Source organism: Dermochelys coriacea, chromosome 7, assembly GCF_009764565.3.
Source record: "Dermochelys coriacea isolate rDerCor1 chromosome 7, rDerCor1.pri.v4, whole genome shotgun sequence".
NCBI lineage: Eukaryota > Metazoa > Chordata > Testudines > Dermochelyidae > Dermochelys > Dermochelys coriacea.
In genome coordinates this window covers 20,338,519-20,364,820 of record NC_050074.1, presented here as the reverse complement: position 1 = coordinate 20,364,820, position 26,302 = coordinate 20,338,519, and the positions used below count along the sequence as shown (strand labels likewise).

Below are 26,302 nucleotides of genomic sequence, written 5' to 3'. Positions count from 1 at the left end.
CTCACCCCCGCTCCCTTACTATGCCGCTCAGAGCACCAGGACTGTCAGCTGTGCCACCCAGCTGGAGCCAGCCACACTGCCATGCTGCCTGGCAGGAGCTCACAGCCCCACTGCCCAGAGCGCTGCGGCACGGCGAGCTGAGGCTGTGGGGGAGGGGGGACAGCGAGGGAGGGGCTGGGAGCTCAAGGGCTGGGCAGTACAGTCCCGCGGGGTGGATGTGGCTCGCGGGGCCGTAGTTTGCCCACCTCTGCACTAGAAGGAGATGAGGCACACATTTTGCCAGTGGGTTTCACAGCTATTTGCTGATAGCAGAGGAATGTTGAGACTCATGAATCCTGGGTTCTATTCCAGGTTCTGACGAAGTAAACTCCTGTGCTCCTGTCACTCCCAAGCCTGACCCCTTCAGCCCCATCCCCTCCAACTGTCTGTCCCAGTTGCGGTCTCCTCTTCCACCACCACTCAGCTCTTCCTCCCAATCTTCTTCCTCATCACTCCTTCCAGTCCTGACTCCTCACCCCACTGCAGCTTTCCCCTTTGCCTCTTCTCTACCCGGGCATCAGCGATGAAAGCATTGACCGCACGTGAGAGACAGTTTCTCTGCTCTCAATTCCTGTGTCTGGTGTGCCCAGCAACCCTTGGCTTCCAGAGGGAGCAACAGAAGGCCAAGTCCTGCTCTTCCCCTGCCATCCTAGGAGAAGCATGCTCAGTCACTCTGTGGGGATGGCACATGTGTAGCCTGTTTAGCTCATAGAAACTGTGTGGGAATGGAGCAGGCACAACCGAGACTGACTATTCAGAGAATTTAGAGGCCAAATTCTATCATATCGCTGCTGAGCATGTGCAAACTGAGAGGGTTTATTAATATGATTAGATATACGCCAACGGGTTCCCTTTGCTCTCCTCCCCAAGTGGCTCCAAATGTTAATTCAGTCATTTCATTAATGCAGACTTTACACATCAAAGTGAACACTCTGGGTTTATTTCTAGATGAGAAGGAAGATGCTCTAAATATTAAGGTCCAATGGGAGAGAACATTGGAGCCACAGCATAATTCTGAGCATCCAAATGTGGGTAACAATATCTGATGCCAGTAAATATGGTCAGCAATTAGTGTTCTTAGGAGAGAGGAAACAATTAGAAAACAGCCCATTTCTAGGAGGGCAAATCCAGGTTCATTTTATCCTGTACCACATTATATAGTTCAATATAGTTCTTTCTATGCTGATGTCATTCCAAATTTGTTAGTCTCTAAGGTGCCACAAGTACTCCTTTTCTTTTTGCGAAAACAGACTAACACGGCTGCTACTCTGAATTCCAGAGAATGCAATGCTACAGGCTGCTGTAATCCTGCCATATATACACAGTGAAGGGGAAGCGAGCTGTAAAGCTCTGTAAATGTCTGGCGTACTGCATAGCTTTGCATGCCTTTGAAATCCCAGATGAATGAATGAACCTACCTATATCCCTTCTCTCCTCCAGAGTGGTGTCACCTTTCATGTTTAAGGAATTAATGCACCAACAGCCCTTTGAAGTCTGAGGCATGACACCTTGCAAGTGAAGAATCAGGAAAACATCTGGGAAATCTGGAAAAACAATGACTCTAGAGCCCAGGAGAATCAGTTGTCAAAATAAAGAGCAAGACTATAAAAGCAAAGAATTCATTTATCACCCCTGTATATTCAACATGCAGTTTGCAACTAGCAATAATTGGATGGGACGAGAAATATTGTGAAGAGAGAGACAACAGAGAGGCAGCTTAGAAGAAGAGAATGAATCATCTACCCCATGCGATTCCTCAATAAATTGCTCGTTTCAAAGCTCCCACCCTTTACACACTCGTTAGCTTCATAGAACTTTTTAAATAGCTGCCATATGTTATTTGCTAAGGAAGGTGTTGAGGGTTAAGTCTCCTGAGTAACCTCATGGGGTGAGGACGGGCATCTATCTCACCTCCATCATTCCCTGGGGGACAGTGGTCCTGTGGACTGGTTTCTGGGTCTAAGGTACAGCTTCCAGATTAGAATTGCCCCCGCCCCATTTTTGGGAGGACAAAGCAGTCGACATGGAAGGGAGGCCAAGCTCCCTGCAGTTTCACATCAGAAAGAAAAGGAGTACTTGTGGCACCTTAGAGACTAACAAATTTATTAGAGCATAAGCTTTCGTGAGCTACAGCTCACTTCATCGGATGCATTTGGTGGAAAAAACAGAGGAGAGATTTTCCACCAAATGCATCCGATGAAGTGAGCTGTAGCTCACGAAAGCTTATGCTCTAATAAATTTGTTAGTCTCTAAGGTGCCACAAGTACTCCTTTTCTTTTTGCGAATACAGACTAACACGGCTGCTACTCTGAAACATCAGAAAGAGGAAGCAGTCTTTCAGGCCCCCGAAGGAAGTCTTAACTCCTATACTTCTGCATGGCTAAAGCCAAAGCTTAGTCACAGGGGTTCCAAGGAAAGAAAACCACCAGCCTATCTTTGTCAGAGGGCTCACACTGGCAATGCTTCCATTTCTTGTCAGTAATCCAGAGTCCCAGGCTGGGGGCCCTGTGCCCCAGTTTAGTTTGTTACAAAGTACTGCCCCAAACCTGATTCTTCCCTTTAGTCTCTTCTTGGCTGGTTGGGGGAGTTATCTGCCCCACCACAGAACAGTGCAGGTTTTGTTGTTGTTTCTTGTGAAGTTAGAGACTGAAAGTACTTGCACAATGCTGAGCAAGCCTTATGGGAGACATCCCAAAACGACAACTCAATATTGACTTAAATCTCCCCCTCTTTATCAGTCTTGTACCACACAGCTCTGCTATTCACCTCCATTTGGACCTGCAACATCTCTTATAATTCAACCTGGAGTCCTCCTTACTGCTCTGCTAATGTACTATCATCTGCAGTGTGCCACTTTTCCAATCCTACTAACACAAGAGCTTTACTTGTGCCTCTCAGTACTCACCTGCATTTTGACAAAAAGGGGGGGGAAAGTCACTTTTCTGCTGAAAAGTTCGACTTTATGGCAAAAAAAAAATAAAAAACTGAAACATTTTGGCTGAAACTGAAATAATTCAATTTGGAAATGCTGTTGTGGGGTCACATGAGCATTGCAGAGCACACACCTTGTGCTCCCATGCTTTTCTATAGGGTGGGTGCCCTGGTCAGACTACATCTCCTATGGAGCATCATGTTCGCCCCTCATCATGAGGGCAGGCAGTTGCATCAAGGGAGTCGCTGGCTGAGGTACACCATGGGAGATGTAGCCCAACAGGGAAGCCTGGCTCATAGAGAAGCGGGCCATGAGGAAACTGAACTACAACTCCCATGAGGCATCGCAGCAGAATAGCCAATTGAAAGATTTCATTTTTTCAAGCATTTTTCTGTTTTCCACTGAAAATCTGAAAATGTCTACAGAAAGCGGACAGTTTTTGTGAAAAATTTCCATCAAAAATCGAATTTTCTGTCAAAAACCAGTTTACATTAAAACATTTTCAGCCAACTCCACTGTTGACACTAGTTATACCTTCCCTACACAATCTGTACAGCCATGGCCAGCTTGTATTTTATTGCCACAGACACTCCCACAAAAACAATTGCCATCGCCAGAGCGATATTCTGATTTGCATTTTGGGCCATGCCTCCTCAAAAAAACCCTTGAAGTCCCATTGGGAGACCTCTCGTTTCCCACGTGCCATTCAACTGTCAAGTTCCAAAATCCAGTTTATTTGCATTCCATAGTGTAAACACCAAAAGACTGAACCATATCAATGTTTCCCTGATGTGGCTGATTTGGCAGTGTAGATGGGATCTCTGGAATACAGCCAGGCAACAGTTCTAGGATTTTCAGTTTTCATGGAAAAACATGAGAAACTGATTCAAGGAAGGAGACAGCAGGGCCTTGGCTCTGAGATTTCTTGCCAAGAGCTGAGGAAGACAATACAGGGGTGAAAATCTCGACTGCAGCCTCAGGGCATTGTTAGATTGATGAAAGGAGGTGTCATTTGTTTTCCCTCTCCAGCACTTTAATTCCAGTTTCAGGAGCGATTCAGAGCCCCCTGCATCTCAAGATTTCAGACCTCAAGCAATGCAGGGTTTAAGCAAGAAATTGGGGGTGAGGGGAGAAAGGCTTGTGTGAGTATGATTTGAACATTAACTTTGAGGTGGCAACAGAAAAGCAGAGCATAAATACTGATTGGGCTGATGAGCAACAGACAAACAATGAAAAGTCGACTCAGGGAGCCTCCTTCAGTTTAATTAGCAATTCATTAAGGAAGATCTCACAGAATCACCTCACTAGTGTGCTGTGACACGTTTGTATTTTTATGTCTGATTTTGTAAGCAAGTAGTTCTTAAGTGAGGTGAAACTTGGGGTATGCAAGACTCATCAGATTCCTGAAAGGGGTACAGTAGTATGGAAAGATTGAGAACCACTGCTATAGAACAGTGGTTCCCAAACTGTTATACATGTATCCCTGCGGGTATGCCAGACATCTCTGGGGGTTAAGCAGGAGAAATTGTGCAATGGTGGATTTTATTTATTATTTTATTTCTTGCATTTTCATAATAGGGTCCTCAGATTCAGCTTTAAAACCCTGTGGGAATTTGTTATATAAAATACAGTAGTTAATTTACATCAAGATGTACCAGTGAGAACACAGATACAAAGACACGATGACGTACAAAGCCCTCATCTACAATCACCGTACAGAGCGAGTTCAGTTGCCCAGCAACTGTACAGTTTAACTGAGCTCAGAACTTAGGGTTTTTTTTTTCAGTTGTATACATCGCACCATAACTATCAGTGACAATAAGGATAGGGATATGCAGGCAGCTGGTAGATCTGGAATGGGGTACGCAATAAGAAAAGTTTGGGAACCTCGGCTCTATAGGGCTAAAAATAGCAGTGTAGATGTTCCCAGAGAGTCACCACATGTGTACAAAACACCTCCGTCTCTCTCCCATGCACACACATTCCTCACATTTTAATGCACCTAATACAGACCCACAATAAGTGTATCCAAAAATACACCAAAAAGAAAGAAAGAAAACCAACACCACCAACAAATCCTACTCAAGCACTTCTTCAGAAGAAGGATGCCTTGGCAAACACAGTCCATCAGCTTTGCCGTGTGCCCAGAAGATCAGCAAACTCCAGCTCAGTACAAAACTGGGGAGTGTCAGCCTAAGCACCACTTTTCTCAATGATGGGTGGAGTGAGAGAGGAGGTGTCTTAGGTGCCCAGGACCAAAACCCCAATAGGTCAAGAGCACAGCTGGAACGAGCTCCCCAGGAGAAGTGAGCAATTGCATTCTGCACTGAGGTTTTTACAATGTCTTCCTGCACTGCAGAAATCTACAGTGCACTCTCCTTCCTCTCATGCAACACAGGGTATGTCTACACTGCAAAAAAGAAAAAAAAAGGGGATATCTGCAGCAGTGAGTCTTAGAGCCTGGGTCAACTGACTTGGGTTCATGCTAGAAGCTAAAAATAGCTGTGTAGACATTTTGGCTTGGGCTGGAGCCAGAGGCGATGGATTCTTCCTAAAAGTGTGTGTGTGGGGGGGGGAGCATGAGGTTCTGCCCCTCCGTGGCCCTGCCCCTGCCATTCCTCTTTCCTCATCCCCTGGGCCCGGGTGGAGGGTCCGTGGCTCCTCACCCCAACCCGGCTCCAGTTCCTGGCCTAGCCTGGGGGCGGGACCTTGGATGCCGAAGAGATGTAGCTGGGCCATGGTAAGAGCCACCCAGGCAGCTGTGGGGAGCTGCAGATCCTCCATCTTCCCTGGGTGGGGGGCCCAAGGGAAAGGGACATGGTCCAGGGGCTGCTCTCAGCCCCCCTCACCCCAGGTAGGTGGAGGCTCTGTGGCAGCCTACAGTGGCCTGGGCTCCTTGGGCCTCTCTTACCTGGGCCGGGCTCCAGCTTCTGGCCTGGCCGGGGGCCGGGGCCTCAGAGGGGAGAGGAGGGACAGAGGGCTGGGCTGGAGCTTGGGCCCTGAGACTACCCCCTTTGCTTCAGAGCCCACGTACGGTTGCCAACTTTTTAATCGCACAAAAGCAAACACCCTTGCCCTGCTCCCAGCCCCGCCCCTTCTCTGAGGCTCCGCCTCTGTTCATTCCATCCCCCGCTCTGTCGCTCGCTGTCCCCCACCCTCACTCACTTGCTCATTTTCACCGGGCTGGGAGAAGGGGGTTGGGGTGCAGGCTCTGGAGTGGGACCGGGGATGAGGGGTTAGGAGGCAGGGGGTTGTGGTGTGGGAGGGGATACAGGCTCTGGGCTGGGGGTGCAGGTGCCAGGGTGGGGCCAGAAATTAGGGGTCCAGAGTGTGGGAAGGGGCTCCAGGCTGGGGCAGGGGGTTGGGATGCGGGGGGCGGGTTGCAGGGTGCGGGTTCCAGGAGGGAGTTTGGGTATGGGAGGGGGCTCAGGGCTGGGGCAGGGGGTTGGGGTGCGGGGGGCAGGGTGTGGGCTCCAGGAGGGAGTATGGGTGTGGAAGAGGGTTCAGGGCAGGGGGTTGGGGCATGGGAGGGGATGCAGGGAGTGGGCTCTGGGCGGTGCTTATCTCGTGGGGCTCCCCGGAAGCAGTGACATGTCCCTCAGCACCTAGGCGGAGGCGCAGCCATACGGCTCTGTGTGGTGCGTGTTGCCTCAGCCCACAGGCGCAACCCTAAGCCTGCGTGGGAACATCTACGCTGCTTTTTTTTAGCCCTGTTATGCAAGCCTGAGTCAATTGACTTGGGCTCTGAGACTCATTGCTTCTTTTGGGGAATTTTTTTTTTTTTTTGCAGTGTGGACGTAGCCACACACACACACACACTCCCTCACATGTACATGCCTCTTGCATCTCATTTTCCCTTGTGCTCACCAGTTTGGACAAAATGATCATTTGCTACTGCAGGCTGCTAGCCAACAATGTATGATTCAAAGAGCTCTAGACAACAATTAAGAAGGTGGCCCCTTGATTCCCACCTTGCTGAACAAAGAAAAACAGGAAATAATCCCTTTTTTGAACAGCACTTTAGCAACAAGTTCTATAATCTAAGACATGCAGTCCCCTTGTCATTCTCCTAGTTATTGATTCGCAAGGACTTGCCGCATAACAGTAAAGTCACCTCTTCTGTTCTTCCAGGCAGACCACAGAGCTGTTAACAATCACCCCCATTATCCTTTAGATAAGTGTGTGACGGATGAAAGGAAAAGGAGTACATGTGGCACCGAGAACAAATTTATTTGAGCATAAGCTTTTGTGAGCTACAGCTCACAGATACAGACTAACATGGCTGCTACTCTGAAACCTGTGTGGAGGAGGTTAATACTAGGAAAGGAGGGGCTCTCGTCTGTGGTGGTTCCAGTCAAACACTCTGGATCCGACATCTGTCTTGATTAAACTTTAGTGATATTTTGCTTAGATTGATTGGCTCCCCTAACCCAACCAGTGCAAGAGGGTCACTCTGTTTCCACTCTGTCCATTCGGTTTGCGGTTGTTTCACATAACAGATGATGCTTTCCCATATGCCCCATCGGCTTGCAATGAAATTACAGACAACTCTGCCTCCAGTAACCAGTGCTCTTTGGAAGAAGTTTCATAGATTCATAGGCTGAAGTCCGAGCTCCACTGAAGTCAATGGCAAAGCTCCCATTGACTTAAATAGTGCCAGGAGTACACCCATAGATTTTAAGGCCAGAAGGGACCATTATGATCATCTTGTCTGACATCCTGTATAACAGACCCCTTGATTCCTGCATCTAGCCTAACAGCTTGTAGCTGAACTAGGACATATGTTTTAGAAAGACTTCTCTGTTAGATTGTGCCTTCTCTTATACAACTTCCTTGCTATAGAAAGAAAAGTTGACTTTGGCAGGAATGAGGGTCCACACACAGCTGGACAGATAATCAACAGGCATCCAAAATTAAGCAGTGAAATTCTCTCTGAGGTTTCATTTTTTTCCTGGTGCAGCAAGGAACACTATATAACCACATGAGTCAATATAAACAAGGAAGCCTTTTGTGTCTCCAGAGCTCTTTGTCCCAGTTTCTAGTTCATAGGATCCTCTTGTTTTTTTTTCTGAAAGGGACAGAGTTTCAGTTGAATTTCTGGGTCCTCAGCATCTCTGAACATCAATCCCTTAAGTGTCTAAAATATGGCTTCAAAACCTGGGGCACCCAAAAATTATAGGCCATATATGAACGTTCTGGCCTCCACCTTTCTACATACTTTAGGTGAGCTAGTCACTGTGGTTTCCAAGTAGTACAGCTAAGTATTGTTAAAAGAAAAGGAGTACTTGTGGCACCTTAGAGACTAACAAATTTATTAGAGCATAAGCTTTCGTGAGCTACAGCTCACTTCATCGGATGCATGTTGTTATTGTATCACTGCTGTACTGCAAATTGCAGTGAGTGTTCTTGGGACATAGTGGGTTTTTATACAAAATATGGAGGTGTACAATGGAAAGCTGATCTTGGGGGAAATGGGCTGGTGGACATAAAAGAAAAATAAATAATGAAGATGATCCTCTGGAGGAAAACTGAGCAGAAATATCCCTTACAAAGGTGTAAAAATGTGTCTCAGCTCTGCAAAAACAAACCATCCAACCAGCCAAAATAAACATACAAACAAAAAAGAGAACCAAAAAACCCAACAGATTTTACACAACACAATCCAGTTCTTTTGCCAGACTTCCTCATTGGAGTCTGCTGGCTTGTTCCACTGGACAGGGAGCCCCAGGGCTGGAGCTCTGAACTGATGTTTGAAAGAGAGAAGGTGTTTTACCCTGTAAGGGATGCTCTTTCAGAGAAACAAAAGGTTTGCGAGAAGCAATTAAGCATTTCCCATCAAATTTGACATCTGGCATCTGCTCAAGCATCTGTTGAGACTTGCTTTGTTTCCAGTTAATATGTACAACACAATATGATTTAGCCTTTAGCTGAGTAGCTCACAGAGCACAAAATCTATTTCTGGGGATAAAAGAAGCAGGAAAAGACTTTTTTGGCTTTACTTTTAAATTAACACAGTCTCTTCTCTCTTTACTCCTAATATTATTAGCTCTCTTGTGAACAAAGGAGAAGGAGAGAATTACCCCCTCAGACAGCTAATCCATCGACCTCTCTCTGCTCTCCCTTTCCTTCTGCTGCATTTCACTCAGGTGTGTAAATGGAGAACACTTCAAACATATCAAGCCTTAGGATGGTAGAGATGACACAAGAAAAGAAAGGCCAGAAAAAAAACACGTTGTGTCCATCAGCTCACAGCAATACTCTCTCATTGGGCCTGATTCATATAAACCACTAAGCCCCAGCTAAATCAAAAATATACCCACCTTTCTCCAGTTCTCCTCTAAGGAAATTTTTAAATCAAGGACTTGAACATGGGCTTCCTCTTCTCCCCACTCCATGCCCTTTTTTCTGCAACCTTCTTTGCTTGAGAAAGGCTGCTTCTAATTCAGTCAGACCAGTCACTATGGGACCACATGCTTCCCTGTTACACAGGTTATACCAAATGACTTTTCTATGCTCCTAGTCCTGCAAGCTTGGGAAGTGAAGAGTCCAGCATATTGAACTTGGAGTTATTAGTAGTGCATGGTCCTCACTATAGAGCCACAGAGCTGGATTTACCAAGATCCATCTTGGATCACAGGAGAAAATCCCTGATAGCCTGCTATTTCTCCAAAGATCAAGGATTTTTACAGCAAGAAAAATGGTCATTTTATTTTGCAAAAGCAGTGACAACACAATGTAAAAATCTCACTAGGTAAGTGATCAGGGACAAGTGCCAGGGCCCAATATTAGTGTTGTAATTACAGCTCCTTGAATGAGAGACAGTCACAGAGTAGCTCCAGGCTCCAAATAAGTTAGCCTTCCTAGCAGTTTCACAGAAGCCCAGCCAAGCATGGCACTCAAGGCTGGCTCCTGTGGAATGTGGATACTTGGGTAACTGGTCCCATCCAAGCAGGTGGCCTGGAGGCCAACTCTTTGGCTAACAAGAGGACATGATTCTTTGACCACTTAGAGGTCTGATTTCTATGGTGTCTATCTTTCTTCAACTGCTGACAATACCTAGTCTAATGGATGGGACACTGCTAATTAAAGAGCCTTTCCTTCTTAATCTTCCCCCTCCACAGCTCATGACAACTACAAATTGTGCTATTCATGTGTGTAGCTGGGGTTATTCATGAATGGAAGCACTTCGAAATTAGCTTGAAAACATTTATTCCAAGACCGCTTGCAGCATAAAAGCAGGGAAGCAAACTGAGGATGCAGATATCTCTCAGGTACAACTGACATCTGAACACTACAAGAACTTCTGAAATTAACTTTATCCATAGACTGATTCCAGGTATCAGTCTTGGGAAAAGTGGGACAGTATAAATCAGCTTAGCACTATTGATGTTCATGTAACTATGTAAGTTTCCACCAGCTGAGGATCTGGTCCCATATCTCAGGGAGTAGGACTGCTCTACTCAGAGCAGCTGGTGGCCTCTTTACAATGATCGGAAGAGCCTTTTTACTAGTGATACTTAAATTGCAGGATGAATATCTCACAACAGAGCTTTGCCCCACTGATGAAATGAGGGAGCGAGAAAGAACACATGATGGAAGGGAAAATGTAAGTTCAACTCTGAGGATAACTCACCAAGTCTAACCTGAGTGCTGCTGAAAGGATATTTCATTTGGGTTTCTGTTAGAAGTGTGATTCTCTTAGAATACATCCAGCTAATTCAATTACAAATAAACTGCAGTTTGAACCTCAAGGGAAAGTTAGAAAAGACTTTTTAGCTTCATGAACCAACTTACATTGCTGGAAAAGTGCATTGGAGTATAGGCTCCTAAATGCGTGTACATGCGTCACACACACAAAAAGTTCAGAAAAACATACCATAGCTTTAAGCAGGTGAACGATCCAGTTTCCTCAGGCTGTATGTTAAGATACGGGATCATCAACTCCAGTTATGTAAAGATGACTGCTTCACTCTAGTGGTAGATCCACTGAGGTGGCACCTTACTCTTAGCAGCCCACTGTTGTTTTTCCAGCTTTGTTTAGAAACGGCATCTCTGCTGGCTTTCAGGTCAGCCTTCCACCTGAGGCCAGGCAGAGAGCCCCCCAATGAATAGTTTAAAAGCCCACAAACAATAAGAAAGGGGAATGAATTGTAAATTAAAAACAATCTCTTTCATTTACCAAGGGCATGGTCGTCGCTAGTCTAAGGTTGTGCTTAGCTCACCCCTGCTTCTCTTACAGCAAAAGAACAAAAGGGACACTTCCCCTAACCCACAGGGGCCTGGAGCATTAAGTTCATCCAAGAATCAGCCTCCCTGGTAGCATTTTTTTCTTTTTTTTAATATTCAGTTAAATTTTAGTGTGCAAGAAAGTTGCTGGATTGGCAGCCCTGGAAACTGAAATCCTCAATTTAGGAAAGCAGGACTGGAAGGGGCCTCCTGGGTCATAGAGTCCAGTCCCCTGTGTTTGCTGGAAACTCTGTCATATAATCCCCTTCATATTTACCCAGAAAACAGGTGTAGGACAAGCCGCAGCAAGGTAAGCCCCTCCCACATCACTAACACTCATGTCTGGTCCTGAGGGACTAATTTTATTCCCCTTCAAACCTTCACCTCTCTGATGAGACTGTCAATAAGGGTGCAAGTTTTGTTACATGGTCACCTGTTCACTAGGGGCTTTATAGAGGCCACCAAGTCATTTCACATAAGCCACTGACAGCCATTTTATGGTAAAGACTTTCATCTGGAAATGAGCTAGTGACCTAGAGTGAAAAGGCTGCAATTCACTAATGAATATCTGAAAACAATTATACAGGTTAGCATATGTCAAATTAGGATGTGGATTTGCTGTCCTCAGAAGATAAGCCTTCAGCATTTCAGTTTGCCTTTACAAAGAATAACCTCTGAGCCACGGGATAATAGTTTAGAGCACTTCTGCATAGTAACAACAGCATATCCAATTAAAAATACGTATATATGAAACTAACACCAAAAGGCCTCACCTTAAAAGAGCTGGCTGAGTGAACACTGCTCTGATTCCTCTGTCCCCAGCATGGCATGCTTATCCAGCCAATACACTCATTCTCTTTAACACAAACGGATGTGATAATAGAAGGAAGATTATGAGATTTCATGTAAAATGATCCCTATGCCTCCTCCAGATACTGATTTTATACTCAAAGGATGCCAACAAGAGGCGATATTGACACTGACACTAAACCACATTTGCTACCTGTTCTACACAGGAACCGTCACAGCAGTGATGCTGCCATGCAACAGAGTGTACAGATGATGAGTCTACAATAACCATTCATCTGTAGTGTTTTCATCTGGGAATCTCAAGGACTTTAAAGTTAATTAAATGTCACCACCACCTCACCCTTTCAGTGACACAGGGATGATGATGATGTCCCTTTACCAGATAGGTAAACTGAGATACAGAGCACAACTCAGTGGCATAACCCAGGAGTTCCAAACCCCAGTCCCTTGCTCTAAAGACAGCTCATATTGCCTTTATGTTCCACCATTTTAATGACAGTATAGAGAAATTGTTGTGATTTCATTTACTCTCCTGATAGCTGAGATACGGCAAATACAATTCTTTCACTGCCCACATGTTTTGAAGCCATTGGGAGTTTTGCCTGAGAAAGGACTGAGTAAATACCTCAGGCTTTGGCCCATTTCATTCACCAAATGCATACAAAATGTGACAGGGTATTATGAAATAACAGTACCCCAAGGTAATTATGAAGCTCTGGTCACGGATGAGTAGAAGTAGCATGAAATTACAAATGAAATGAAGACTCAATTTAATGAAGTACAACTATTTTATCATTACCATTGAACCATTGTTATGGATCCTTTAAAGATAAGGTTAGGTGAAGCAGTTGAAACTGCTGATGAAAAAAGTATTAGATGATAGAAACTGCGGGTTAATTGAACTCCAGCTATGCACAATTTCTGGTCATTAACTAAATGGAAGCATACTGAACACTCTTAACCAGCAAGAAGAAATCCCATAAAGAAAACAAACTTCAAAAGACATCCAGTTAGTTGTTCAGTAGGAAAAGAAAATAAATCTAAACTGGCAAAGCACCCATCACAGTGGCTAAGCAAGCAGAATTAGAACAGAGGGTTGCAGGGCCACTGGCCATACTGAGAATTTCTAATTGTCTTAAAAGGAACTATAATCAAATGTACAAAAGATGTGGCAAGACTTCCACTTTCCATTTTCATACCTCTACATTATCATTAACCAAGCTCTCCAGATTGCAACCAAACACTCTAGATAGCTCCAGGCACAGCACATCTGCTTACTGATTAACAATAGTGCACCTCCTGGACATTCCTGGAGCATCACAGTTTCTATGCTCTGCACTGGCGTGTCCTTGATTTCTACTAATTTCATGGGCAAATGAATGGAGGCCAGCAGGATCACAGAAGAGGAAAAGGAAAGGTGGTACATAATCCCCTGGAATACCGCCAAACCAAGGATGAGTCTCAGCAGCAATTGAAGATTGTTAGAACATCCTTTCAGATCAATGCTATGTAAATAACCCCTTTTGTCCCATTGACTTGAATGGATGTGCCACTAAAACAGATTCTGAAATGTCCCGCAGCAGTGAATAAGGTTAACATGGACATCTTCAGCATGGTGTGTAATTGTCCATGTCAGCATCTTGAAGTGGCAACTAGTGCCAGAGCAAGTCAGTGCGAGTGCATTGTTGTCGTTCTCCAGCAACAAAGATAATGCAGCTCACCAGTTCAAGACCTTCAGAGAGCAACAGTGTTTATATTTTATAGTGTGTGCTCAAGGAGGATGCCGGATTGATAACTATCTGCAGATCAGGTACAGCACACACAGTGCTGATGTAATCTTCCCCAACAGAACATGTCCTGCCGTTCTGCCTTTATCCTGACTTGAAGGAGCCACCTCTACATGCAAGAAGGGAGTTTACGCTCCCTGCACAATCAGATCTTTTGGTCTCTCTACTGCAGGGGTGCACAAAGTTTTTGGCCTGAGGACCACATCTGGGTATGGAAATTGTATGGTGGGCCATGAATGCTCATGAAATTGGGGGTTGGGGCACGGGATGGGCTGAGGGCTCCAGCTGGGGGTGCAGGCTCTGGGGTGGGGCCAGAAATTAGGAGTTCAGGGTGCAGGAGGGGGGTCCGGGCTGGGGCAGAGGGGTGGGGTGTATGGGGACGGTGGGGGTTCCAGCTGGGGGTGCAGGCTCTGGGGTGGGGCTGGGGATGAGGGGTTGGGGTGCAAGAGGGTGCTCTGGGCTGGGACCGAGGGGTTCAGAGCGTGGGAGGAGGATCAGGGCTGGGGTTGGGGCATGGGAGGGGGTCAGGGCTGCAGGCATGTCCCCGCTCTGGCTCGTATGTGCAGGCACGGCCAGATGGCTCTGCATGCTGCCCCGTCCACAGGTGCTGCCCCTGCAGCTCCCATTGGCCGCAATTCCTGGCCAATGGGAGCTGCGGGGGCAGCACTTGAGGCGGGGGCAATGTGCAGAGCCCCCTGGCTGCCCCTATGTGTAGGAGCCGGAATGGGAATATGCCTCAGCTTCTGGGATCCATGCAGAGCCATGGCACATGTGGAGCAGGGCAAGCCCCAGACCCCGCTCCCCGGCGGGAGTTCGAGGGCCGGATTAAAATGTCTGAAGGGCCGAATGTGGCCACCGGGACATAGTTTGCCCACTCCTGCTCTACTGAGCCTGCCAATAAGAGTTCCAGTGAGGATTGGGGGTTTTCTCCATCTACTTGGAACTGAATTGAGACTATTAACACAGTTTTATATGTTTCAGAGTAGTAGCCATGTTAGTCTGTGTTTGCAAAAAGAAAAGGAGTACTTGTGGCACCCTTAGAGACTAACAATTTATTTGAGCATAAGCTTTCATGAGCTACAACTCACTTCATCGGATGCATTCAGTGGAAAATACAGTGGGGATATTTATATACATAGAGAACATGAAACAATGGGTGTTTCCATACACACTGTAACGAGGGGACAATTTCCTGGTGCAAGTGCTAGGGGAGCCAACTAGGGGGAGCGCTTTCTTGACCTGCTGCTCACAAACCGGGTAGAATTAGTGGGGGAAGCAAAAGTGGATGGGAATCTGGGAGGCAGTGACCATGAGTTGGTTGAGTTCAGGATCCTGACGCAGGGAAGAAAGGTAAGCAGCAGGATACGGACCCTGGACTTCAGGAAAGCAGACTTTGACTCCCTCAGGGAACAGATGGCCAGGATCCCCTGGGGGACTAACATGAAAGGGAAGGGAGTCCAGGAGAGCTGGCTGTATTTCAAGGAATCCCTGTTGAGGTTACAGGGACAAACCATCCCGATGAGTCGAAAGAATAGTAAATATGGCAGGCGACCAGCTTGGCTTAATGGTGAAATCCTAGCGGATCTTAAACATAAAAAAGAAGCTTACAAGAAGTGGAAGGTTGGACATATGACCAGGGAAGAGTATAAAATATTGCTCGGGCATGTAGGAAAGATATCAGGAGGGCCAAATCGCACCTGGAGCTGCAGCTAGCAAGAGATGTCAAGAGTAACAAGAAGGGTTTCATCAGGTATGTTGGCAACAAGAAGAAAGCCAAGGAAAGTGTGGGCCCCTTACTGAATGAGGGAGGCAAGCTAGTGACAGAGGATGTGGAAAAAGCTAATGTACTCAATGCTTTTTTTGCCTCTGTTTTCACTAACAAGGTCAGCTCCCAGACTGCTGTGCTGGGCATCACAAAATGGGGAAGAGATGGCCAGCCCTCTGTAGAGATAGAGGTGGTTAGGGACTATTTAGAAAAGCTGGACGTGCACAAGTCCATGGGGCCGGACGAATTGCATCCGAGAGTGCTGAAGGAATTGGCGGCTGTGATTGCAGAGCCCTTGGCCATTATCTTTGAAAACTCGTGGCGAACGGGGGAAGTCCCGGATGACTGGAAAAAGGCTAATGTAGTGCCCATCTTTAAAAAAGGGAAGAAGGAGGATCCTGGGAACTACAGGCCGGTCAGCCTCACCTCAGTCCCTGGAAAAATCATGGAGCAGGTCCTCAAGAATCAATCTGAAGCACTTAGAGGAGAGGAAAGTGATCAGGAACAGTCAGCATGGATTCACCAAGGGAAGGTCATGCCTGACTAATCTAATCGCCTTTTATGATGAGATTACTGGTTCTGTGGATGAAGGGAAAGCAGTGGATGTATTGTTTCTTGACTTTAGCAAAGCTTTTGACACGGTCTCCCACAGCATTCTTGTCAGCAAGTTAAGGAAGTATGGGGGATGAATGCACTATAAGGTGGGTAGAAAGCTGGCTAGATTGTCGGGCTCAACGGGTAGTGATCAATGGCTCCATGTCTAGTTGGCAGCCGGTGTCAAGTGGAGTGCCCCAGGGGTCGGTCCTGGGGCCCGTTTTGTTCAATATCTTCATAAATGATCTGGAGGATGGTGTGGATTGCACTCTCAGCAAATTTGCGGATGATACTAAACTGGGAGGAGTGGTAGATACGCTGGAGGGGAGGGATAGGATACAGAAGGACCTAGACAAATTGGAAGATTGGGCCAAAAGAAATCTAATGAGGTTCAATAAGGATAAGTGCAGGGTCCTGCACTTAGGATGGAAGAATCCAATGCACCGCTACAGACTAGGGACCGAATGGCTCGGCAGCAGTTCTGCGGAAAAGGACCTAGGGGTGACAGTGGACGAGAAGCTGGATATGAGTCAGCAGTGTGCCCTTGTTGCCAAGAAGGCCAATGGCATTTTGGGATGTATAAGTAGGGGCATAGCGAGCAGATCGAGGGACGTGATCGTTCCCCTCTATTCGACACTGGTGAGGCCTCATCTGGAGTACTGTGTCCAGTTTTGGGCCCCACACTACAAGAAGGATGTGGATAAATTGGAAAGAGTACAGCGAAGGGCAACAAAAATGATTAGGGGTCTAGAGCACATGACTTATGAGGAGAGGCTGAGGGAGCTGGGATTGTTTAGTCTGCAGAAGAGAAGAATGAGGGGGGATTTGATAGCTGCTTTCAACTACCTGAAAGGGGGTTTCAAAGAGGATGGCTCTAGACTGTTCTCAATGGTAGCAGATGACAGAACGAGGAGTAATGGTCTCAAGTTGCAATGGGGGAGGTTTAGATTGGATATTAGGAAAAACTTTTTCACTAAGAGGGTGGTGAAACACTGGAATGCGTTACCTAGGGAGGTGGTAGAATCTCCTTCCTTAGAGGTTTTTAAGGTCAGGCTTGACAAAGCCCTGGCTAGGATGATTTAACTGGGACTTGGTCCTGCTTTGAGCAGGGGGTTGGACTAGATGACCTTCTGGGGTCCCTTCCAACCCTGATATTCTATGATTCTATGATTCTATGAGAGTGGTCACTTAAGGTGAGCTATTACCAGCCGGAGAGCGGGGGGCAGGGGGGAACCTTTTGTAGTGATAATCAAGGTGGGCCATTTCCAGCAGTTGACAAGAACGTCTGAGGAACAGTGGGGGGTGGAGGGGCGGAATAAACATGGGGAAATAGTTTTACTTTGTGTAATGACCCATCCACTCCCAGTCTTTATTCAAGCCTAAATTAATAGTATCCAGTTTGCAAATTAATTCCAATTCAGCAGTCTCCCGTTGAAGTCTGTTTTTGAAGTTTTTTTGTTGAAGAATTGCAACTTTTAGGTCTGTAATCGAGTGACCAAAGAGATTGAAGTGTTCTCCAACTGGTTTTTGAATGTTATAATTCTTTTTGACGTCTGATTTGTGTCGATTTATTCTTTTACGTAGAGACTGTCCAGTTTGACCAATGTACATGGCAGAGGGGCATTGCTGGCACATGATGGCATATATCACATTGGTAGATGTGCAGGTGAACGAGCCTCTGATATGTGGCTGATGTGATTAGGCCCTATGATAGTGTCCCCTGAATAGATATGGGGACAGAGTTGGCAACGGGCTTTGTTGCAAGGATAGGTTCCTGGGTTAGTGGTTCTGTTGTATGGTGTGTGGTTGCTGATGAGTATTTGTTTCAGGTTGGGGGGCTGTCTGTAAGCAAGGACTGGCCTGTCTCCCAAGATCTGTGAGAGCGATGGGTCGTCCTTCAGGATAGGTTGTAGATCCTTGATGATGTGTTGCAGAGGTTTTAGTTGGGGGCTGAAGGTGATGGCTAATGGCGTTCTGTTATTTTCTTTGTTGAGCCTGTCCTGTAGTAGGTGACTTTTGGGTACAGTTTTATATAGGCTACCAAGCAGTAATCCGGTCATAACAATGTGTAATCGCTAACAAACAGCAGCAGGCCTTTCTCAGACTTTGAGAAACACTGTGACACAGTGAGGAACATTGGCAAAGGAATTTTGGGCTGAAGTAAGAAAAACGGCTCTAGGACTAAACTGGATTAAGAATGTAAGCAAACCCTGCAAAGGTAACAGTTCTCCACCATACTGTTCTCTTTGCTCCTCTCCATAGTTTCTTTCCTCAACCTCCCTCTAGCATTCTTCAGTTTGTATTACAGGTACCAAATATGGCTATTCTCTTAGCAGTAAATGAGAAAAAGAAAAAGAAATAAAAAGAGGGATATTGTGGAAGCAGAGAGATGTTGAAATGGGGAGAAGAATGAGGCAGTCCAAACCAGTTAAAATCTTAAAGTGTCTGATTCAGTTTGATAATCTAGCTGGGATTTAGGCCAGTTATGTTTTTCTCAAACTAGTTCCTTCATCTCTCAAAGATCTATGTTCTTTTCAATAAGCAAGAACAGGACAAAGCTCTGTTCTGGAGATAGTAAAAAAGGCAAAATGAGGCAAAAATGAGAGTGATGCCAGCATCATTGACCCAGGAAGAAGACTCCAAAATGTCCTCTTTTTTCTATTAAAACAGATGTGTCCCTGTCTGCTCCATCTAGGCAGCTACTGATCTGTTTAGGAGTTTGATTAGGACTGGACCTAAGCCAATCATGTAGTGAATATATAAGCACTTTGGGTCATTCCATACACAATCAATATAAACAGGTTTCAATCATATAAACTGTGATTATCGGGGACTGTCAGACATTCCTACTGATGTCTGATGCCATCTGGTAAACCTATCTATTGGCTTTGTTAAATCAGCCGGAGGATTGTGCAGAACATTCACCACTATGATTTCTGAATGCAACAGAGCGGAACACAAATCTTCCAGCTGCCCTGAAAGAAATTGGTGAATAATGTAGCTGACATCTCTGCTGCACTCAGCTCGACTTCCCTCTTTTTAGTGGCATTTCATTGTACCTGAAGGGCCTTTTGCTATTTAGGCCTAGTTCACCAGCATACTACCACATTACATTTCAGTCATGTTGAATCAGGAAAGGCTCCAGACTTGAACTTTAAAAAGGAGAAAATGCGCTGCTAATGAGAGATTCTCCTATAGAAAATTCCTTTGGTAATAGTGCACTTCCTCTTTCCCTTAAGTGGAAGGCTTCAAGAAGAAAATCTACCCTTTAATTTCATTTGATCTTTGAATTTACCATCCATATCCCTAGTTCCTGTAGGGGTTAAACACTGAGCCTCAAGGGCTTCATGATTATCTCCCTTGCAGTACAGGGGACATTTCTTGGTACATTATGGTAAAGTGACCAATCACACTAGCTCACCTCTTTATAATGGGGTTATTCCTGGGTATTCAGGGAGCCATTCAGAAAATACAGCTTTGCCATGGCAGATCATTGATCTGTTCCAGGTCAGCAATTCCTATGGAGTGGTTCTGGTACTGATACATTGTAGCAGGGGCAAAGGGAAATAAAATCAAGTTGCTAAACATTTACACTGCAATGTTTCCCAAAATGATGTAGCACTGAGGAATTTTTCCTGTTTTAAAAATCATTTATTTTATTCATTGTTTCTAATAATCTCTTGAAAAAAAAAGATAAGAAAAATAAGAACAAATTGGTGGGAACTATTATCTTTGATTGTTTCCCTTTATGTTATGTCTTTGAGAGATCCGAGTGTGGATCAATTGATGCTTAGGAGTCTATCTTGTGCCCTCATGGAGCTAGGAAGTTAATAATAGAAAGACAAAGCAAAAGCTTACTAAAAAACCCACTAGCAATTAAAAGTAATTGGTCCGTTTTACTGCTCGATAGTCACATGGAAGAATTCCATCAGAGCCATGCGAGGGCCGTACGTGGTCCGCAGCGTTGTGTTTCAAGGGCTACACACAAGCAAAGGTTTATTCTGAAACCAAATAAGGGTGAAGGTGGAATCTCTGAAGGTGCTGGGTGGTGTGTTTGTTTGTTTTTGGAGAGGATTGCTTCATAGTTCTTGCTCTGCTGCATGGCAATATCCAGTCACCCAACATGGATTCGGAGTCTGGGAAAGGGATTGTAGAGCCACTGGATGGTTCAACTTTTCCCCTTTGAAGTGTTTAGTGAATGTAGTGCTAGTGGATGGCCCTGAAGAGTGCTTGGTATCACAGATCCCATGTGTAGCACCACACAGCCCTACCGATCTAGAGATCCTCTAGAGATACATGATGAGATTGATCTTCATGGCCATTCAATCCCTGGCCTGTATTCCGAGAGTGCAACAAGGGTGCCAGTGATGGCAATTCTGTAACGTAGACACCTGCTCACTAGGTACTGGAGTATAGCAACCAACTCACTGCATGTAGACTACTAAACAATAATGACGATATCAACCTGGGGCTTTATTTCACTTGTATGCTCAAGGGTGTCAGGATGGGGAGAAAGAAAAGTAGTACTTGTGGCACCTTAGAGACTAACAAATTTATTTGAGCATAAGCTTTTGTGAGCTACAGCTCACTTCATCAGATGAAGCGAGCTGTAGCTCACGAAAGCTTATGCTCAAATAAATTTGTTAGTCTCTAAGGTGCCACAAGTACTCCTTTTCTTTTTGCGAATACAGACTAACACGGCTGCTACTCTGAAACCTGTCAGGATGGGGAGAAGAATTCAGGCTGAGAGTTGGCTCAAAACCTATGTACAAGTCTCTATACGCTAGTCCTCCAAGAATGGCTGTTTTAGCTACTTGTATTACTTACTATGTATCACTCTTATCTGGTGTCTGCTCTGTCCTCTTCAATTCAGTGACTGGATGGAAGTCTAACCATTTGTTTCAGCGATTTTTGCATCCATCCATGTGTGATTTCTGTTCCTGAGAGGGATGGATCTATTACATTTTTATTCTCATCTCTCTGTGGTGATGCCTGAGGGAGAAAGCTATGTTCATGAATATATTTACGCAATTTCTGAGGGGTTTACAGGAAGCAAACAGAAAATCTACACCTTGCTTGGTTTATCTCATTTGTCTTCTAGACACAGATTGTGCAACTCTTCTTCAATAAGCTTTGTTTCTTTTTTGTAGTCAAGCTCCGAGTAGTCAGCTGTGCTTTAAAGTCTCATCTCTTCAGAGTTTCATGCCCTGACACCTAGAGACACTGCTCTGACCCATACTCAGGTGACCCATCTGTTATTGGAAGAGTTATATACACAGTTATAATTTGTAGAGTTATACTCTCCCATTGGTGCAATTACCCCATTGTGGTCATTGGGATAGTTATACCCCTCTCCGCTGAGCAAAGTTACACTGCTGCTATTGCATCAATACTGAGATCCTCTGATTTATATGGGGGCTATTATTGGTATGTTTATGCTTTCCTGTGAACATCGTTACCTTGCTACTATTGTCTGTGTAGTTAGTTATACCCTCTTAACAGTATAGTTACATTGCTGGCCATATTAAATTGTCTTCCACAGCTGTAGTTACACTGATGGCTTTATCGAAATACTGTGGTTATACCATGCAGTCAGCATGCAGTGGTTTTGCCCTATTACTATTAGTTATATAGTACTAGCATCCCACTGATATAAATGCCTCATTCTGAGAGTAGGTCATGGGAGTTACATTGCTCTATGTATAAATAAATAGTACCAGCCTGGTTCTCTAATGTGTTACACTACACAATTAATCCGTGTAATTCCCAGTGTAGAACAGGTATAGAGTGGAGAATCAGTCTCTCAGGGCACTGAAATCATCAAACTTTGATAGGTCATTTGACAAATAGGTAAATCTCCAACTCATCCTAATTAATTCAATATCATAAGAAAAAACAGTTACTTACCTTCTTGTAACTGTTGTTCTTTGAGATGTGTTGTTCATGTCCAGTCCAATCAGGTATGCGCACGCTGCGTGCACAGTTATTGGAAAGTTTTCCCTTAGCAGCACCCGTCGGGTTGGCTGTGGAGCCCCCTGGATTGGCTCCTTCATGGTGCTCAATATATGACCCTCCTGACCTGGCCCGACCTCAGTTCCTTCTTGCCAGCTACTCCGATAGAGGGGTAGAAGAGTGGGTATTGGAATGGACATGAACAACACAGCTCAAAGAACAACAGTTACAAGAAGGTGAGTACCCGTTTTTTCTTCTTCAAGTGCTTGTTCATGTCAGTTCCAATCAGGTGACTCCCAAGCTCCACCGAGTTGAGGTCGGAGTTAAGGAAATGCTGATTGGAGCACTGCTCTGCTGAATGCTGCATCATCTCTAGCATGTTAGGTGATAGCATAGTGAGAGGTAAATGTATGCACCAAGGACCATGTTGCTGCCCTGCAAATTTCTTGTATCAGGACTTGGGCCAGGAGCACCACTGATGAGGCCTGTGCCCTTGTGGAATTTGCCATAAGTACCGAAGCTAGGACCTTGTCCAGCTCATAGCACGTGTGGATGCAGGACGTGATCCAGGAAGATATTCTTTGAGATGAGACCGGGAATCCTTTAATCCAGTCTGCTACCGCTACGAACAGCTGGTTCAAATTCCTGAACAACTTAGTAAGTTCGATGTAGAATGCTAATGCTCACCAAACATCCAATGAGTGTAGCCTCTGCTCACAGCTACTGGCATGAGGCTTAGGATAGAAGACAGGTAGAAAAATGTCTTGGCTAGCATGAAAGAGTGACACTACCTTGGGAAGAAAGACTGTGTGAGGCCTGTGTTGCACCTTATCCTTGTGGAAGATTGTGTAGGGTGGATCAGAGATAAGGTCCTTTAGCTCTGACCCCCTCCTAGCTGATGTGATGGCCATCAGAAAAGCTACCTTCCATGATAGATAGAGAAGGGAGCAAGTCACTATTGGCTCAAAAGAAGGTCCCATTAATTTGAAGAGGACAAGGTTGAGGTCCCATGCTGGGACAGGCTGTCTTGTCTGAGGATGTAGGTGTTCCAAATCCTTGAGGAAAAGGCCTACCATGGGGTTAGCAAATAGAGATTGGACAATCCCAGTTGGAAGGCTGAGATAGTAGCGAGATGTACTTTGATGGATGACGCTGGCAGTCCTTGTTGTTTCAGGTTCAGAAAGTACTCTAGAATGGGTGGTACAGATGCCTGGAGTGGAGGTGAACACTGCTGTGCACACCAGCAACTCAATCTTTTCCACTTAGCTAGATATGTGGCCTTAGTAGATGGTTTCCTACTGCCAAATAGAACCTCCCTTACTGGTTCTGAGCACGGAAGCTCCATGGAGTTTAATCATGAAACTTCCAGGTGGTGAAGGCAGCCGTGGTCCTGAGTGATCAGATCGGGATGCAGTGATAACTTGATCGGAGTGTCCACTGACAGCTCCAGGAGCATAGTGTACCAGTGTTGTCAAGGCCACGCTGGGACCATCAGAATTACCTCCACTCTGTCCCTGCGGACCTTGAGAAGTACTTGTGCACAAGAGGGATTGGGGGAAAGGCATACAACAGGTGACCTCCCTGGGAAGCAGAAACACGTCCATGATCAAGCCAGGATTGTGACACTGGAAGGAGCAGAACATTGGACACTTCCTGTTGCTCCTGGTGGTGAACAGGTCGACCTGGGAAAACCCCCACCCTTGGAAGATGAAGTGTGTGACATCCGGATGGATGGACCACTCTTGATCGTGGAATGATCTGCTGAGGTGGTCTGCTAGTTCATTCTGCACTCCTGGGAGATAGGACTCCTCCAGGTGAATGGAGTAGGCTATGCAGAACTCCCATAGCTAGAGGGCTTCCTGACATAGTGGGGAGGAACGGGCTCCATCCTTCTTGTTGATGTAAAACATGGCAGTGCTGTTGTCCGTCATCACTGCCATGCACTAACATCGTAGACAGGCCTGAAAGGTACGGCATTCTAGCCATACTGCCCTGAGCTCCTTGATGTTAATAGGAAGGGGAAGCTCCTCCCATGACAATAGGCCCTGTGTTTGTAAGTCTCCCAAATGCATGCCCCATCCCAGAGCTGACGCAACTGTTACAAGGGACAAGGAGGGCTGGGGGCTGTTGAATGGGACTCCCTCGCAGACTGCCAGGGGGTCGAGCCACCATTGGAGGAACTCTAGTACTTGCCCTGGCACCATGATCACTACGTCCAGACTGTTGCGTTCTGGATGGTAGGCCAAAGCGAGCCAGGCCTGGACTGGCCTGAGCCTCAGTCTCGCATGGTGGACCACATAAGTGCAGGCCGGCATGTGGCCGAGGAGACTCAGGCATCCCCTTGCTGTGGTAGTCGGGTACCGCCTGAGGTTTTGAATAATGTCTTTTATGGTTTGGAACCAGGTCTTTGGCAGGAACTCCCTTGCCTGTTCTGAGTCCAGCGCTGCCCTGATAAATTCTATTCTATTCTAATCTATTCTAAGATTGACTTGTTCATGTTGAGGAGGAGACCCAATCTCTGGAAAGTGGATCTGACCAATTGGACTTGAGACTCTACCTGCTCCCTGGAGCACCCCCGGAGTAGCCAGTCTTCAAGGTAGGGGTATACCTGCACCTGCCTCTTCTGGAGGAAGGCTGCTATGACTGACATGCACTTGGTGAACACTTGGGAAGCTGTTGACAGGTCGAAGGGAAGGTCCATGAACTGATATTGTTTTTGATCGACCACAAACCATAGAAATCGTCTGTGTGCAGGTCGAATAGCTATGTGAAAATACGCATCTTTCATGTTGAGGGCGGCGTACTAGTCTTCTGGATCCAGGAAGGGATAATTGTACTTGGGGGGAGACCATGCAGAACTTCAACTTCATCATGAATCTGTTGAGTCCTTGCAGGTTGAGGATGGGTCTGAGACCCCCCCCTTGGCTTTGCGGATTAGGAAATAGTGGGAATAGAACCCCTTGCCCCTTAGCTCCTGAGTAACCTCCTCCACTGCCCCTGCTGCGAGGAGCGTCTGCACCTCCTGGCTAAGGAGTTGTTTGTGAGAAGGGTCCCTGAAGAGGAACGGGGAAGGGGGGAGGGAGGGGAGGAGCAGAATTGGAGAAAATATCCCACTTTTACAGTGTGAAGAACCCAGCGGTCTGATGTTATTTGGGACCAAGCATGGTAGAAGTGGGACAGACGATTCATAAAACAGGGGGAAAGAGCTGGTGTAATGGCAAGTGCACTGTCCTCTGGTGCACCTTCAAAAGGCCTTTTTAGAGCCTGATGAAGATTTGGTTGGGCCTTGGCCCTGCCCAGAAGGGGGATTGGAAGGTTTGTGCCTGCTGTTCCTGCCCCTACACTATAAAAATCCTGCCTTGGCCAAGGAGGATATGGGCGCTGCTGTTGCAGTTGGGGCTTGAAATGTTACCGTTGGGTTGCTGGGGTGTGTATACCCAACGACTTCATAGTTGTCCGGGAGTCTTTGAGACTGTGCAGCTTGGAGTCTGTTTGCTCCGAAAATAACCCTGTGCCTTCGAATGGTAGGGATTGAGGCAGGGGTCTGCCATAGAGTCTTAATATGCTCTGGATTGTTTTTATTATTGACAGAGCCACCCTAGACGGTCCTTCTGGTGCAAGGATGTCCACCTTGGGGTCTTCAGGCTTGACCACCTCTTCTACCTGTAACCCCATGTTATGGGCAATCCTTCGTAGAAGGTCCTGGTGGGCCTTAAGGTCAATTAGGGGAGGACCCGAGATTGAAGGTCCCATCACTGCTTCGTCCGGGAAGGAAGATGAGGAGGCCAGAGGTGGTACAGGGTCCTCCTGCCCCCCTGACCTCCTCCTGTTCAGCGTCTGGGGCCTCTGTAGTGACCATAGCCAAGGTGGCAGTAGCCTGGCCTTGCAATGGGTCATGCCTCGGAGTTGCCTTAGTGGCGACTTGGACCTGGGCCGGCTGTAGGGCTTGTGCCAAGGTTGCCTCAGAACCCCACTCCCAAACCTCACTCTATACAAAATATACACTAACAACTAAGAACACTAAGGGAAGCACCTGCTAAGCAAGCGACCACAGTTCCAACCATCACTGGAGGTGAGAAGGAACTGAGGAGGGGCCGGGTCAGCAGGGTCATATATTGAGCGCCATGAAGGCGCCACTCCAGAGGGATCCACAGTCGACCCAATGGGAGCTGCTAAGGGAAAACTTTCTGCGCAACG

General features: G+C 46.2%; 1 protein-coding gene across 4 annotated transcripts in view; it reads right to left on the bottom strand.

Moving 5' to 3' along the window:
* Window positions 1-26,302, bottom strand: part of GRIP2 (glutamate receptor interacting protein 2) — a 490,758-nt gene that overhangs the window by 269,486 nt on the left and 194,970 nt on the right. The gene's annotated exons all lie outside the window — the stretch shown is intronic.